This window comes from Mobula hypostoma, chromosome 2 (assembly GCF_963921235.1).
Source record: "Mobula hypostoma chromosome 2, sMobHyp1.1, whole genome shotgun sequence".
In the NCBI taxonomy this organism is placed as follows: domain Eukaryota; kingdom Metazoa; phylum Chordata; class Chondrichthyes; order Myliobatiformes; family Myliobatidae; genus Mobula; species Mobula hypostoma.
In genome coordinates, this window is record NC_086098.1 from 185302104 (window position 1) to 185317887 (window position 15784).

The 15784-nt window shown below is 42.7% G+C and overlaps 1 protein-coding gene across 1 annotated transcript in view; it reads left to right on the forward strand.

Moving 5' to 3' along the window:
* LOC134357795 (neurotensin receptor type 1-like) overlaps window positions 1-15784 on the forward strand; it is a 70337-nt gene that overhangs the window by 25846 nt on the left and 28707 nt on the right. The window lies entirely within an intron of this gene.

The following is a 15784-nucleotide window of genomic DNA, read 5'->3' on the forward strand; positions in this document are numbered from 1 at the left end:
AAAAATAGATTTCATGGGTTCATTGTCCATTCAGAAATCTGATGCCAGAGGGGCAGAATCGGGTCCTAAAATGCTGAGTAAGTGAAGTCCGGCTCCTGTACTTCCTCTTTGATGCAGAAGAGAGCATTCCTTAATGATGGATGCCGCCTTTTTGAGGCATCACCTTTTGAAGATGTCCTCCGTGGTGGGGAGGCTAGTGCCCATGATGGAGCTGGCTGAGTTTTCAACCTTCTGCAGCTTTTTTTGATCCTGTGCAGTGACCCCTCCGTGATAGACGGTGCCACAACCAATTAGAATGCTCTGTATCCAGGGCTAGTGGAAGGTTAGGGGAAATCTCAAGTGCTCCTCCAGGTCCTACACACGCTGCATAATTGGGTTTCCATCATTCTACTGCCATGTTTGTGCATTTTGATTCAAGAATGATTAATGTCTTTTATAGTGCACAAGTGTAAAGGAGATCGAAATAATTGTAACTCCAAATCCAGTGCAGCAGCAACAAACACAATAAGATAAAAAACACAATAAAAAAAACAATAAATATAAACACACTGTAAATACATATGATAGCTTAAATCCGTAAGTTTGATTGTATGTACAAAAAGTGGTGCTAGGCACAGGAGTGTCTGTACATAAGGTGACTCTGACAGGAAATGATAAAGTAGTGGAGGTTGGCAGTGTGGAGGGATGAGTTAGTGGGTGGAGGTGTTGCTTGGCCTAACTGTTCTTGAGTCTGGTGGTCCTGGCATGGATGCTACATAGCCTCCTTCCTGATAGCAGAAGGACAAAGAATCCATGAAATGGGTAGGTGAGATCCTTCATGATATTGCTGGCCATTTTCAAGCACTTTACTGGACATATGGCGGATAGTCTGGAACCAGCGATGAATTGGTCAGTTTTGACTACCCCTGTAGAGCCTTCCAGTTTGAAACACTGCGGGAAAATTCCTGCCAACATAGAATAAAATGACTGTGAAACTTTTTGCAGAAGTAGTAAGCAACAATTGTCAAAAACATAAAAGAAACATGAAAGGAATTGAATTAGGCAGATTCTAGAAGGTGCAGCATGCTACTGTGTGTAACACTTTGATTGGGTTGATTTGATTGTGTGAATGAATGAAAATGTAGGAAGTGCATTTTGGGAAATAAGGAAAGCTGATATTCATGCTTTTAGTGAATACTGCTACAAATTCTCTAGTTAGTGAAGTTTCTGATTCAGGTAAACGGTGGAGTCACCTCATAGCATCACTTGCATTCTCACATACTCCCTTGATCTAAGTTCAAAGCAGATTTAAACTGAAGAGGTTTTATGTACTTTAGTCATGCTGAATCCTTTCATCCATCGGTGTCCTGGACTGCAAGGAATTGTTACTTTGCATCAATGAGGCAGGCAAAGGACAAAAGGTGGCTGATCACTCGTGTACACCAAGCTTTTGAAATCCAGTGCAATATTCACAAATAAAGTTGGGTAGCATCTATAAATTCCTTTTAGACTTTGCCTGCAATCATTCTGGATGGGTCAAATACTAGAGACACAAGAGAAGACAAATGCTAGAATCAGGAACAGCACATATGATGCAAAAGGAGCTCAGCAGGTCATGATACAAACTGGTTGTCTCCCCTCTACCTTTCAGTCCAGATGAAATGTCTAATTCCTTCCAGTGTTGCCTGAGCTGCCAAATTGCTTCAGTGTCTTGTGTTTTGGGCCAAATACTATACATTCTGATTGAGGATTTCTGATAACTGATTTGATGTCTTTTAATCCTTGCATTTTTTTCTAGATGCAATATCATACAAAAGGTAGAGAATACACCAATGGAAAAACATGGGGCCAGATATCTCCTACAGAGTGCCATCTTGTTGGAGCCAGTTGCATTTTCCTTCATTCTACCATTTTGAGGAGGTGGTTATGGCGATAGCGGGTCAGTCATAGTCTAGAATTATACATAGATTGTCCTCTTCTTAAATTCCATTGATTCTGGAATGGTTCTCATGGATTGAAGTTAGCAAGTGTAATCCCAGCGTGTAAGAAATAAAAAGGGGAGAGAAAATTGTCATCAGTAGCGTGGAAAAAGCAGGAATCCATTATTAAGGAATTGGAAACAGGACACATAGAAAATAATACCAGGATATGGAATTATGAATGGAATTCCACATTGACAAATATGGTTAAATATTTTTCCAAGTTGTGACTAGTGGAAAACATAAATTGAAATAGTTGATTTTTGGATGGCTTTCAATAAGGCACTACAAAAGAGATTATAAACACTGTATTTGGACCATTTTGGATTGAGTTAATGTGCCACAGGGAGCAGTAATGATAATCCATCTTTTTACAGTCTTTCTAAATCACTCCATTAGTGATGTGGAGAAAGGGATCAAATCTAATGTATCAAACTTCGCAGAAGATACATAAATGTGGGCTTTAAGGAGCTTGCAGAGCATCTTTAAGAGATCTGAACTGGCAAATATTTGGCAGACAGGATATAATTTGGAAAAATATAACGTCATTAATCTTGGTAAAGAAAATGGAAGTGGGATATTTCTTGAACAGTGTTGATGTTGAATGCTCTTGTAAATAAATGGACAAGTAGTTAGGAAGTCCAATGCTATATTAACCTTTATCAAAGGAGAATTTGAGTACAAGAACAAAGATTTTTTTGCTCCTGTTGTCTAGGGACCTCATAAGGTTGTTCCTGGAATACTGTCCGATCTGCCTAACTGAGGAATATACTTGCAAGAAAATACTTGCAATAGAGGGAATGCAAAGGTTCACCAGATTGATTCCTGGATTTGATATATTTTGTATGAGGAGACATGAAGTACACTAGACCTATACTGTTGGACTTTTGCAGAATGAAATATAATCTCAATGATGCATTTTTAAATCATAAATGCAAGGAGGGTATTTTCCTCAGCTGAGGTGTTTAGCATCCAGGAATTCGAAACTCAAAAACAGGATTTGACAATCAAGACAAAGACCAGAGGAATTTGTTCAATCGGAAGTTAGATTTCTGCAAATAGAGGGTTGTGTAGCTTTTATTATTGAGTTAATGAGAAAAAGATCAATAGATCTTTAAATATTAAAAGGATTATGGGCTATAGAGTTAATGCAGGGCATTAGCACTGAGGTAAAAGATCAGCCATGATGGTACTAACTGGTGGATTCTCCTGTTTCCTGTGTTTATATGAGACAGTTTTGATGTTGCAGTTTTTCAAGGGGGATTTGAAAACATTTATGAATCTCATGCGCTGTCCATATGATAATCTCTTCCCAACACAAATTGGTCAAATGACGTACAACTTCGCAGACATCCCACCCTGCAAAAACTCATTTCAGGGAAGTACCACCACAATTTCAGGGAGGTAGCACCTCTGCCCCCCAAAACCCCATATCCACCCCCGCCAGTCAACCTCCAAGGGTGAATGTAGTACTTTGTTAAGTGATTTTGTCTAATCTGTAAACCAAGTTGGGTATATGCAGAAAATGTGACATTAAAATATGTACTTATGTTATATTATATTATATTATCATGTTTATTCTATTACAACTTTAAGCAAGTCTACAGGGAGTTTGGCCTCATTACGTAGGACATCAATAGAGTAGCTCCTTAGCAGCTAGCCAGCTACTTTAAATAACATTAGTTGTGCTAATGAATGAATGATACCTGTTAAACTCACCTCAACATGTCTTTTACATTTTAACCCACCATGGGCAATAGAAAAGTCACTGTTGCAGACAGTGCAGTGAGCAACACTCATTATTTTTGAGGTCGACTGTAAAGCCCACCCACAGAGAAAGGTGATAGGTCTACTTAGCAGGGGTCCCCAACCTTTTTTGCACCGCGGACCGGTTTAATATTGACAATATTCTTGCGGACCAGCCGATTGGGGGGGTGGGTGGTGTTAATCACAACCAGAATATAGGTGATAAGTCACTTATAAGTGGCTAATACACTCAATTTTCTTTCTAAGTCATCTGAAAACTTCGAGCTCTGATCAGCTCTCTGTCACCGAGTACTGAGCGCCATCTCTGTCCGAACGATTCGACCTCCTTCTCGGTCGCCAAAAGCAGGCAAGGCCGGGGATTTTGAGGCCTACCCTTTGAAAGTTCCCCGACCACACAGTAATAACAGCAGCGAACGGCCATTTTTAGAAATTTCTCCAGATGTTCCTCTGTGCTTTCACGTCCATTCTCCATCAAATCAGAATTGTCCATAGCCCCTATTTAACAGATACGATATCATTTTTCACAGGAGGGCTGCGCACACGCAGGTGCGCCGCTATCTTCTCCTCCCTCCTTATAAGTCAATAGCATCATAACATTTAAGTAACATTTGGATAGCAAACACACAGTGCATATTTTCCTCATATGAACATATAAGATCATTGCAACACACCAATATCGCTGAATCAGTGGGAGCCCTGGTCTTGTTTCCCTGCAACAAGATGGTCCCATCGAGGGGTGATGGGAGACAGCGATACTCGAAGGGGGTTCCTTATGTTCAGTCTATTCCGCAATTTAGTTTTTGTTGCATTCATTGCAGAAAACCCTGCTTCGCAGAGATATGGTGGTGGAAATGGAAGCAATGTTTTCAGTGCTTCCATGGCTATCTCAGGGTATGCAGCCTTGACTTTGATCCAGAATGCCAGCAGAGATGTTATGTCAAACATACTTTTCAGCCCACCGTCCTTTGCAAGCTTGAAGAGTTGATCTTCCCTCACTGACATGGATGACGCGTGGGTAATGACCTCGTGTGAGTTCAAGTTCAACAGTGGGCATGACAGGGAATGAGGAAAGGTGCAGCTGACTCATATTGTTTCATATTGCCAAATCATATCGTTTCCTCGCAGCTCGGAGGTTGGGGACCACTCTTAGCATGAAGAGAGACCAATCAGGATGCTCGCTCTCCTTCTCCCTCTTCCTCTCAAAAAAATGGATTTCCAGGATATTGTATATAATTTCCGGGCGTCAGGGAGCTGCTATCAATATGCCGGAGACACCCGAAACTTCCAGGAGAGGTGGGATGTCTAACATCGATTACTTCTTTTCCTTTTATTATGTTCTTACAACACCCCTACCAGTTCATAAAGCAACCCTTTTAAGAGATGCAAACTGGTTTGAAATAATGTTGGCAAACAGAAACTTTTAAGAGTTATTCACAAATTCAGGTCTTCCTGCTAATAAATGAATGTTGTAGTTAGCACTAGAGGGATGTTCCATTTTTTTAATGAGTAAGCAAACAACGCAAATCAAACATCTGTGCACCCATGAAATGTTGCCTTATTTCATAATGTTGCTGGGCCATTTTGGAATATCTATCTGTCATTTGCAAAATTACAATATCTTGAAGTATTTAATGCTCAGATACAAGCCATTCAGCCTAAAGAAAGAGACTTAACAATTTGCTTTATTTGTCAAATATACATAAAAACATACAAAGAAATATGTCATTTACGTCAAATCAGATCAGCAATGATTCTGCTGGGGGAGACCCGCAAGTGTCTCCATACTTCCAGCACCAACATATCATGCCCACAACTAACAAACCCTAAATGTACATCTTTGGAATGTGGGAGGAAACCAGAGCACCCAGAGGACACCCAGCTGGTCACGTGGAGAACGTACAAACTCCTTTCAGACAATGGGCAGGTATCCAACCATGATCAGTGATTGCTGGTGCTGTAAAGCGATTACACTAACCACTATACTACCATGCCACCCCATGCCCATATTTATGCTCCATGCAAATCTCTTTATCAGGCTCTACCTAATACGACCACATCTGGATGATTAGCACTGCCTGCTTCTTGATATGCTTGATATTTATCAACGTGCTTCTAAAAACACTTCTCCTTAGTCTGTGTTCAGTCTAGGAAAGATTAAGATGCTTCTTCAGTGAATTACTGGACTGTACTCAGGGATTCATCTTCAAATCTGGATGAGTATGCCACAGTTGTTACCAACTTCATTAAAACCCATGTAGATGAGTGTATGCCATGAAAACTTGCTGTACATTCCCAAAGCAAAATCCGTGGATGAACCAGGAAGTTCTTCATCTGCTGAGGGGTAGAACTGTGGCATTTAAGTCTGGTGACCCAGATCCGTACCAGAAGACCAGATATGACTATGGAAGGCTATCTCAAGAGCGAAGAGACAATTCCAAGTGAGGTTGGAGATGACATCGGATGCTTGTTAACTCTGACAGTCTGCAAGACATTACTTCCTACAAAGCAAAAATTAATAGCATGAATAGCAGCGATGCTGCACCTCAGGATGACCTCAACACCTCTATGCCCGCTTTGAAAAGGAGAATAAAACTACAGCTGTGAAGATCCCCGCTGCACCTGATGACCCTGAGATCTCTGTCTTGGAGGCCAATGCTAGACTGTCTTTAAGGAGGGTGAACCCTTACAAGGCGGCAGGCCTCAATGGAATACCTGGTAAGGCTCTGAAAACTTGTGCCAACCAACTGGCGGGAGTATTCAAGGACATTTTCAATTTCTCACTGCTATGGGCGGAAGTTCCCATTTGCTTCAAAAAGGCAAAAGTTATAGCAGTGCCTAAGAAGAGTAGTGCGAGCTGCTTTAATGACTATCACCCAGTAACCCTCACATCTACAGTGATTAAATGTTTTGAGAGATTGGTCATGGCTAGAATTAACTCCTGCCTCAGCAAGGGCCAGAACCCACTGCAATTTGCTGATCGCCATAGCAGGTCTATAGCAGATGCAATCTCTTAGATCTCCTGGGCAATACAAACATCTATATCAGGATGCTGTTCAGCAACTATAGCTCAGCATTTAACACCATCATTCCCACAGTCCTCATCAATAAGCTACAGAACCTGGGCCTCTGTACCTCCTTCTGCAAATGGAACCTCGACTTCCTAACCAGAAGACCGGAATCTGAGCAGATTGATGATAATATCTCCTCCTCACTGATGAGCAACACTGGCACACCTCAGGGGTGAGTGCTTAGCCCACTGCTCTAGTCCCTCGATACCCATGACTGTGTGGCTAGGTATAGCTCAAATATGATGTATAGATTTGCTGAAGATACAACCATTGTTGGTAGAATAATCGCAGATGGAAATAAGAGGGCTTACAGGAATGAGGTCATAGTCATAGTCATACTTTATTGATCCCGAGGGAAATTGATTTTCGTTACAGTTGCCCCAACCAAGAATAGAGTATAAATATATCAATATAAAACCATAAATAATTAAATAGTAATATGTAAATTATGCCAGGAAATAAGTCCAGGACCAGCCTATTGGCTCAAAGTGTCTGACCCTCCAAGGGAGGAGTTGTAAAGTTTGATGGCCACAGGCGGGAATGACTTCCTATGACGCTCAGTGTTGCATCTCGGTGGAATGAGTCTCTGTCTGAATGTACTCCTGTGCCCAACCAGTACATTATGTAGTGGTTGGGAGACATTGTCCAAGATAGCATGCAACTTGGACAGCATCCTCTTTTCAGACACCACCGTCAGAGAGACCAGTTCCATCCCCACAACATCACTGGCCTTACGAACGAGTTTGTTGATTCTGTTGGTGTCTGCTACCCTCAGTCTGCTGCCCCAGCACACAACAGCAAACATGATCGCACTGGCCACCACAGACTCGTAGAACATCCTCAGCATCGTCCGAGTCTGTGGTGGCCAGTAAGTTCAGTGGTGTCACAACAACAACAACAACATTGCATTCAACGTCAGTAAGGCGAAAAAGCTGATTGTGGACTTTAGGGAACATGAACCAATCCTCGTAGAGGGATCAGAATTGGAGAGAGTGAGCAGTTTCAAGTTCCTAGGTGTCAAGATCTCTGAGGATCTAACCTGGTCCCAACATTATGATGCAGTTACTGTATAAAGAAGGCAAGCCAGCAGCTACATTTCATAAGGAGTTTGAAGAGATTCGGGTTGGCAACTAAAACACTCAAACTTCTATAGATGTACCGTGGAGACCATTCTGACAGACTGCATCACTGTCTGGTATGGGGTGGGTGGGGGGGATGCTACTGCGGAGGACCCAAAGAAGCTATAGAGGGTTGTAAAATTAGTCAGAGGGTAGTAAATCTGTGGCTGTACAGGCCAAGTCATTGGGTGTATTTACATAGAACATAGAACAATACAGCACAGTACAGGCCCTTCGGCCCACATTATTGTGCCGACCCTCAAACCCTGTCTCCCATATAACCCCGCACCTTAAATTCCTCCATATACCTGTCTAGTAGTCACTTAAATTTCACTAGTGTATCTGCCTCCACCACTGACTCAGGCGGTGCATTCCACGCACCAACCACTCTCTGAGTAAAAACCTTCCTCTAATATCCCTCTTGAACTTCCCACCCCTTTCCTTAAAGCCATGTCTTCTTGTATTGAGCAGTGGTGCCCTGGGGAAGAGGCGCTGGCTGTCCACTCTATTTATTCCTCTTAATATCTTGTATACCTCTATCATGTCTCCTCTCATCCTCCTTCCCTCCAGAGAGTAAAGCCCTAGCTCCCTTAATCTCTGATCATAATGCATACTCTCTAAACCAGGGAGCATCCTGGTAAATCACCTCTGCACCCTTTCCAATGCTTCTACATCCTTCATATAGTGAGGCGACCAGAACTGGATACAGTACTCCAATTGTGGCCTAACCAGAGTTTTATAGAGCTGCATCATTACCCTGTGACTCTTAATCTCTATCCCTCGACTTATGAAAGCTAACACTCCATAAGCTTTCTTAACTATCCTATCTACCTGTGAGGCAACTTTCAGGGATCTGTGGACATGTACCCCCAGATCCCTTTGCTCCTCCACACTTCCAAGTATCTTGCCATTTACTTTGTACTCTGCCTTGGAGTTTCACCTCACACTTCTCCGGGTTGAACTCCATCTGCCACTTCTCTGCCCACTTCTGCATCCTATCAATGTCTCTTTGCAATCTTTGACAATCCTCTACACTATCCACAACACCACCAACCTTTCTGTCATCTGCAAACTTGCCAACCCACCCTTCTACCCCTACATCCAGGTCGTTAATAAAATTCACAAAAAGTAGAGGTCCCAGAACAGATCCTTGTGGGACACCACTAGTCACAATCCTCCGATCCAAATGTACTCCCTCCAACACGACCCTCTGCTTTCTGCACGCAAGCCAATTCTGAATCCACCTGTCCAAACTTCCCTGGATCCCATGCCTTCTGACTTTCTGAATAAGCATACCGTGTGGAACCTTGTCAAATTCCTTACTAAAATCCATATAGATCACATCCACTGCACTACCTTCATCTATATGCCTGGTCACCACCTCAAAGAACTCTATCAGGCGTGTTAGACATGATCTGCCCCTCATAACGCCATGCTGACTGTCCCTGATCAGACCATGATTCTCTAAATGCCCAGAGATCCTATCTTTAAGAATCTTTTCCAACAGCTTTCCAACCACAGACGTAAGGATCACTGGTCTATAAGCACCCAGGCTATCCCTACTACCTTTTTTGAACAAGGGGACAACATTCACCTCCCTCCAATCCTCTGGTACTATTCCCGTGGACAACGAGGACATAAAGATCCTAGCCAGAGGCTCAGCAATCTCTTCCCTCGCCTCGTGGAGCAGACTGGGGAATATTCCGTCAGGCCCCGGGGACTTATCCGTCCTAATGTATTTTAACAACTCCAACACCTCCTCTCCCTTAATATCAACATGCTCCTGAACATCAACCTGACTCATATTGTCCTCACCGTCATCAAGTTCCCTCTCATTGGTGAATACCGAACAGAAGTATTCATTGAGGACCTCGCTCACTTCCACAGCCACCAGGCACATCTTCCCATCTTTATCTTTAATCGGTCCTATCTTCACTCCTGTCATCCTTTTGTTCTTCACATAATTGAAGAATGCCTTGGGGTTTTCAAGTTTGGGGGTGTTGTAGATAGTGTAGAGGATTGTCGAAGATTGCAGAGAGACATTGATAGGATGCAGAAGTGGGCAGAGAAGTGGCAGATGGAGTTCAACCCGGAGAAGTGTGAGGTGGTACACTTTGGAAGGACAAACTCCAAGGCAGAGTACAAAGTAAATGGCAGGATACTTGGAAGTGTGGAGGAGCAGAGGGATCTGGGGGTACGTGTCCACAGATCCCTGAAAGTTGCCTCACAGGCAGATAGGGTAATTAAGAAATCTTATGGGGCGTTAGCTTTCATAAGTCGAGGGATAGAGTTTAAGAGTCACGAGGTAATGATGCAGCTCTATAAAACTCTGGTTAGGCCACACTTGAAGTATTGTGTCCAGTTCTGGTCGCCTCACTATAGGAAGGATGTGGAAGCATTGGAAAGGGTGCAGAGGAGATTTACCAGGATGCTGCCTGGTTTAGAGAGTATGCATTATGATCAGAGATTAAGGGAGCTAGGGCTTTACTCTTTGGGGAGAAGGAGGATGAGAGGAGACATGATAGAGGTATACAAGATATTAAGAGGAATAGGTAGAGTGGATAGCCAGCGCCTCTTCCCCAGGGCACCACTGCTCAATACAAGAGGACATGGCTTTAAGGTAAGGGGTGGGAAGTTCAAGGGAGATATTAGAGGAAGGTTTTTTACTCAGAGAGTGGTTGGTGCGTGGAATGCACTGCCTGAGTAAGTGGTGGAAATTTAAGTGACTACTAGACAAGTATATGGAGGAATTTAAGGTGGGGGGTTATATGGGAGGCAGGGTTTGAGGGTCGGCACAATATTGTGGGCCAAAGGGCCCGTACTGTGCTGTACTATTCTATGTTCTATGTTTCCTTTACCCTAATCGCCAAGGCCTTCTCATGCCCCCTTCTTGCTCTCCTCAGCCCCTTCTTAAGCTCCTTTCTTGCTACCCTATATTCCTCAATAGACCCATCTGATCCTTGCTTCCTAAACCTCATGTATGCTGCCTTCTTCCACCTGACTAGATTCTCCACCTCACTTGTCCCCCATGGTTCCTTCACCGTACCATTCTTTATCTTCCTCACCGGGACAAATTTATCCCTTACATCCTGCAAGAGATCCCTAAACATCGACCACATGTCCATAGTACATTTCCCTGCAAAAACATCATCCCAATTCACACCCACAAGTTCTAGCCTTATAGCCTCATAATTTACCCTTCCCCAATTAAAAATTTTCAGGTAGAGATAGATAGGTTCTTGATTAGCCAGGGTATCAAAGGGTATGGGGAGAAGGCAGGGGAGTGGGGATGACTGGAAGAATTGGATCAGCCCACAATTGAATGGCGAAACAGACTCTGTGGGCCGAGTGGCCTAATTCTGCTCCGATATCCTACGGGCTTATGATCTTATGAAAACTAGTCAGCTCCATCTTGGGTACTAACCTCCACAGTACCCAAGACATCTTCAAGGAGCGGTGCCTCAGAAAGGTGATGCCCATTATTAAAGATCCCCACCACCCAGAACATGCCCTCTTCTCTTTGTTACCATCAGAGGAGAGGCACGGAAGCCTGAAGCCACACCTGCAGTAATTCAAGAACAGCTTCTTCCCCTTCGCCATTCGATTCCTAGAAGGGCATTGAACCCATGAACAATACCTCACTTTTTTAATAAATATTATTTCTGTTTTCACACTATTTTTATACACACACACACACACGTAATTGATTTACTTAACAAATTTCACCACACATGCAACTGATAATAAACCTGATTCTGATTCTGAGTTAATGAAACTAACTGGGTGAGCCTGATATAATACAGTGCATTTAATAAATCTTACTTACTTATTGGGTACAGCACGGAATAGGCCCTTCAGGTCTGCTGAGATGCACCACCCAGCAATCCCCCGATATCACCCTAGTCTAATCCAATTAACCTGCTAATGGATTGCTTTTGGACCGTGGGAGGTAGCAACAGGAATGGAACCCAGGTTGCTGGTATTGTAAAACGTTGTGCTAACCACTATGCTACCTTACAGCCCTAAAATACAAATGAAGACAGTAAAATGATTATCATATTACACAACACCTAACTTTTTGAAGTGGGTAAAATTCACAACCTACAACCAATCATTTCCCTTCATGACCTCTATTTCCAATAAAAATTACTATTACAATAAGTTTACTCAGAGAGTAACTGAATAATTTCTATAATTCCACAGATCAACAAGGACCTAATGTAAATTTGATTCCGCCTGATGTCTGATGCCTTCTGGTCAAGTGGAAAATAAAATTATATTTCATATTCTCTGCAGTTGACATGTTAACCAAAGAGAGAAGGATTTTGATTTACAGAATATATTTCATGATCCCAAGACATGCTAAACCTTTTTGCAGTTAATCAAGTACTTTTGACATGTAGATGCAACGTAGCCAATTTGCACACAATGATTTCAAAACAAGATCCAGAGGAAGATTAAAGATTAGTTTTATTTGTTACTTGTACCTCAAAACATCGAAGTGTACAGCGTTACATATCATTTTCATTAAATCAGCGAAGTTTTCCCTGGGCAAGTGTTGCTATTGTTCCCGCCACCAACATAGTATGCCCACAACTCACTTATCCCGTACGGTATGTGCTCTACCATGCCAACTTCTGAGGTTCAGGCACTCCGATTTTCCAGAGTATGGATAGCTTGCACAGTCCCTTTAATGATCCTGGATGACTCCACTAATTGACAGCCATGTTTTGGTGTCAAGATTTAGAAATTTGAAGAGAACCTGAACTCAGATTCGGTGCTCAATCATCAGCTCACCTTTGGCTCAGTCTGCGATTGTGTTTAGGATTTCTGTCTCATTTGCATTCTCATCTAGTCTCCTCAAGTTCTCATCTAGCACCTAGTCAGAATGTAATGTTGCAGCTGTATCGGACCCTGGTCAGACCCCACTTGGAGTACTGTGCTCAATTCTGGTCGCCTCACTATAGGAAGGATGTGGAAACCATAGGAAGGGTGCAGAGGAGATTTACAAGGATGTTGCCTGGATTGGGGAGCATGCCTTATGATAATAGGTTGAGTGAACTCGGCCTTTTCTCCTTGGAGCGACGGAGGATGAGAGGTGACCTGATAGAGGTGTACAAGATAATGAGAGGCGTTGATCATATGGATAGTCAGAGGCTTTTTCCCAGGTCTGAAATGGCTGGCACAAGAGGGCACAGTTTTAAATGCTTGGAAGTAGGTACAGAGAAGATGTCAGGGGTAAGTTTTTTTACGCAGACAGTGGTGAGTGCGTGGAATGGGCTGCCGGTGGCGGTGGTGGAGGCGGAAACGATAGGGTCTCGTAAGAGGCTCCTGGATGGATACATGGAGCTTAGACAAATAGAGGGCAATGTGTAAGCTGAGGTAGTTCTAAGGTAAGGACATGTTTGGCACAGCTTTATGGGCTGAAGGGCCTGTATTGTGCTGTAGGTTTTCTATGTTTCTAACCCTGTTCTTATCTCAGTCTCGAAATTCTGTCTCGATTCTAATCTCAGATACTTCAGCACTTGGGTCCTTCCTGTCTTTGCCTTGGCCTTATGTCACAAACTCTAACCCTAACCCTAATCGTAGGTCTTGGGAATGTGGGAGGACACTGGAGCACCTGGAGGAAACCCATGTGGTCACGTGGAAAATGTACAACTCCTCACAGGCAGCGACAGGAACTGAACCCCAGTCGATGATCTCTGGCACTGGAATAGCATTATGCTAACTGCTGTGCTGCCGTGCCACCCTTTAAAGTATGCCCATATCTGTACTTTAACCTCCAGCTTGTTGTTATATAATTCTTTATAATTGTTGAATGTTGTATTTTTGTTGCATATCATGCCAACACATTTCAACAAATTCTTATCACATGTAAATTTACATGGCAAATAAACGTGATCATTGACCCTTTTGGTAGAGATTAAGATGATGCCCAGATAATGTGAGGAACAAAATAAGATAATACAAAAATAACACTATACCTCTCATTCGCAATAGTCTCCTGGGATTTTGCATATCAATCTGCAGTTTCAGGTTAAAAGCAGGCAGTTACAATGAAGACCCCCCAGCAATGATGTCACAGAAGATCTCTCACATTTTAGGGGATAAAATTGAGGCATAGTAACGAGCCACACAGGCTAACAAGGGAACACTTACACTCAGCAACATGTTTCCTATCTCTCGTATACAAAATCAGTAAAGAAAGCAGAACAGTGCTAGGAATGCTGAGGAGTTCTATGGAGAGAAACAGTTAGTGTTTCATGTCAATGACTTTTCATTAGAACATCGGTGAAACACGGAAATCATTAAGATGGGCATTTTCTCCCTAAATATGCATCTGTATTCAGTGACTAAAATAACGCAAATGTTGAAAAAATATAGTAATAGAGTGAGACAAGTTATTTTTGAAAACAATATAAAATCAGGTATGCACTAAGTACCCTACATACAGGGGTGGCGAACATATATCAAGATGACACATGACCATTGACGCATAAGAATTACACAAGTGTGCTAATAAAATTGAAACAGTTTTGGATATCCCAAGGCCAAAGTTCCTTCTGTCATAGTTGTGGGCCTTTTTTAAGATTTGTCAATTACTATAAAAGGTTTCTGCCAAACCTGGCTACTGTGCTCCACCCTTGAACTCATTACTACAGATTACAGATTGGTAAGTGATAACTTCAGACACTGTACTTACATATTGTGGTCCACATCATCGAGTGAAACTTGCCTGTTACACCTCGCCTTATGACATAGGTGCAGTCATGTCACACATTATAATTGATGGAAGTGAATACCCCATAGCCTTTGCATTATGTTCTTTTAACACAGCAGAAAAAATTATGCACAGATTCACAGAGGGGCCTTGAGTCTGGTTTGGGGAAATCATTTCAACCGGTACCTGTATGGAAGAGAATTTACCGTCATTGATGTTTGTCGGCCACTAGTGTCCATTTGTTATCCACAAGAGGGTGTTCCACTTACAGCAGCAGTTTGAAAGAAGTGACAGGCTCTGTTTCTTGGAGGACACAATTACGGGATTGAATTCAAAAGGACAACTAATCATGGAAATGCTGATGGTAGTCCCATTTACCCTTGGAAAAGCAAATACCTGAAAAATTTATAGGAGAAGACACTCCTCTTGACGTCTTCAAAGATTCAAGATTTGAAATACTTTTATGATCATAGAATGTATACATTATACACCTTGAGATTTGTCTGCTTACAGGCCTCAAAGCAAGAAACACAGAGGCACCCCCCCAAAAAAGAAAGACAAAGACCACTGCACAGAAAAAAAGAAAGGAAAGAACACAACTATACAAACAATGGAAGAAAGCAACAGCGTTCCAAACAGATTGAGTCCTTAGATCCGCTCCCTGACGCAGCCGGAGTAGGTACTACCCTCGGTCACAGCACAGCAGTTCACCGCCAAGAGTTGAATGAACATCATGGGAGAGTGAGAGAAATCAGCCCTGAACTCCACTCCCAACACTCAGGCTTTCCAATCTATCTGGACCAGCATTTAAATTGTCCAAGCACCAGGCTGTGGCTCGCTCTAGGAACCAGAACCCCGAGTAACAATACGATTGGACTGCCCAGCCTGAAGACGTTCTTGACCTCATCAAGTCGGCTTGGTGCTTGGAGCAATCCTACATCTCACCTGGTTTAGGTAGTCGGTCATTGAAACTCTTCAGCATTGACTCCTCTCCAGTTCCAACTCCGACAGCGATACCAACCCCGTCTTGAACATGTTACGCTTCAGCTTTGCGATGCACCCACACGGCCCATCCTTCATATTGGCTTCGCCTCTGTTTGTGTCTTCATTGTCTGCGGTGATAGTCTGCCGCAATTTTCTTCAGTAAAGGTG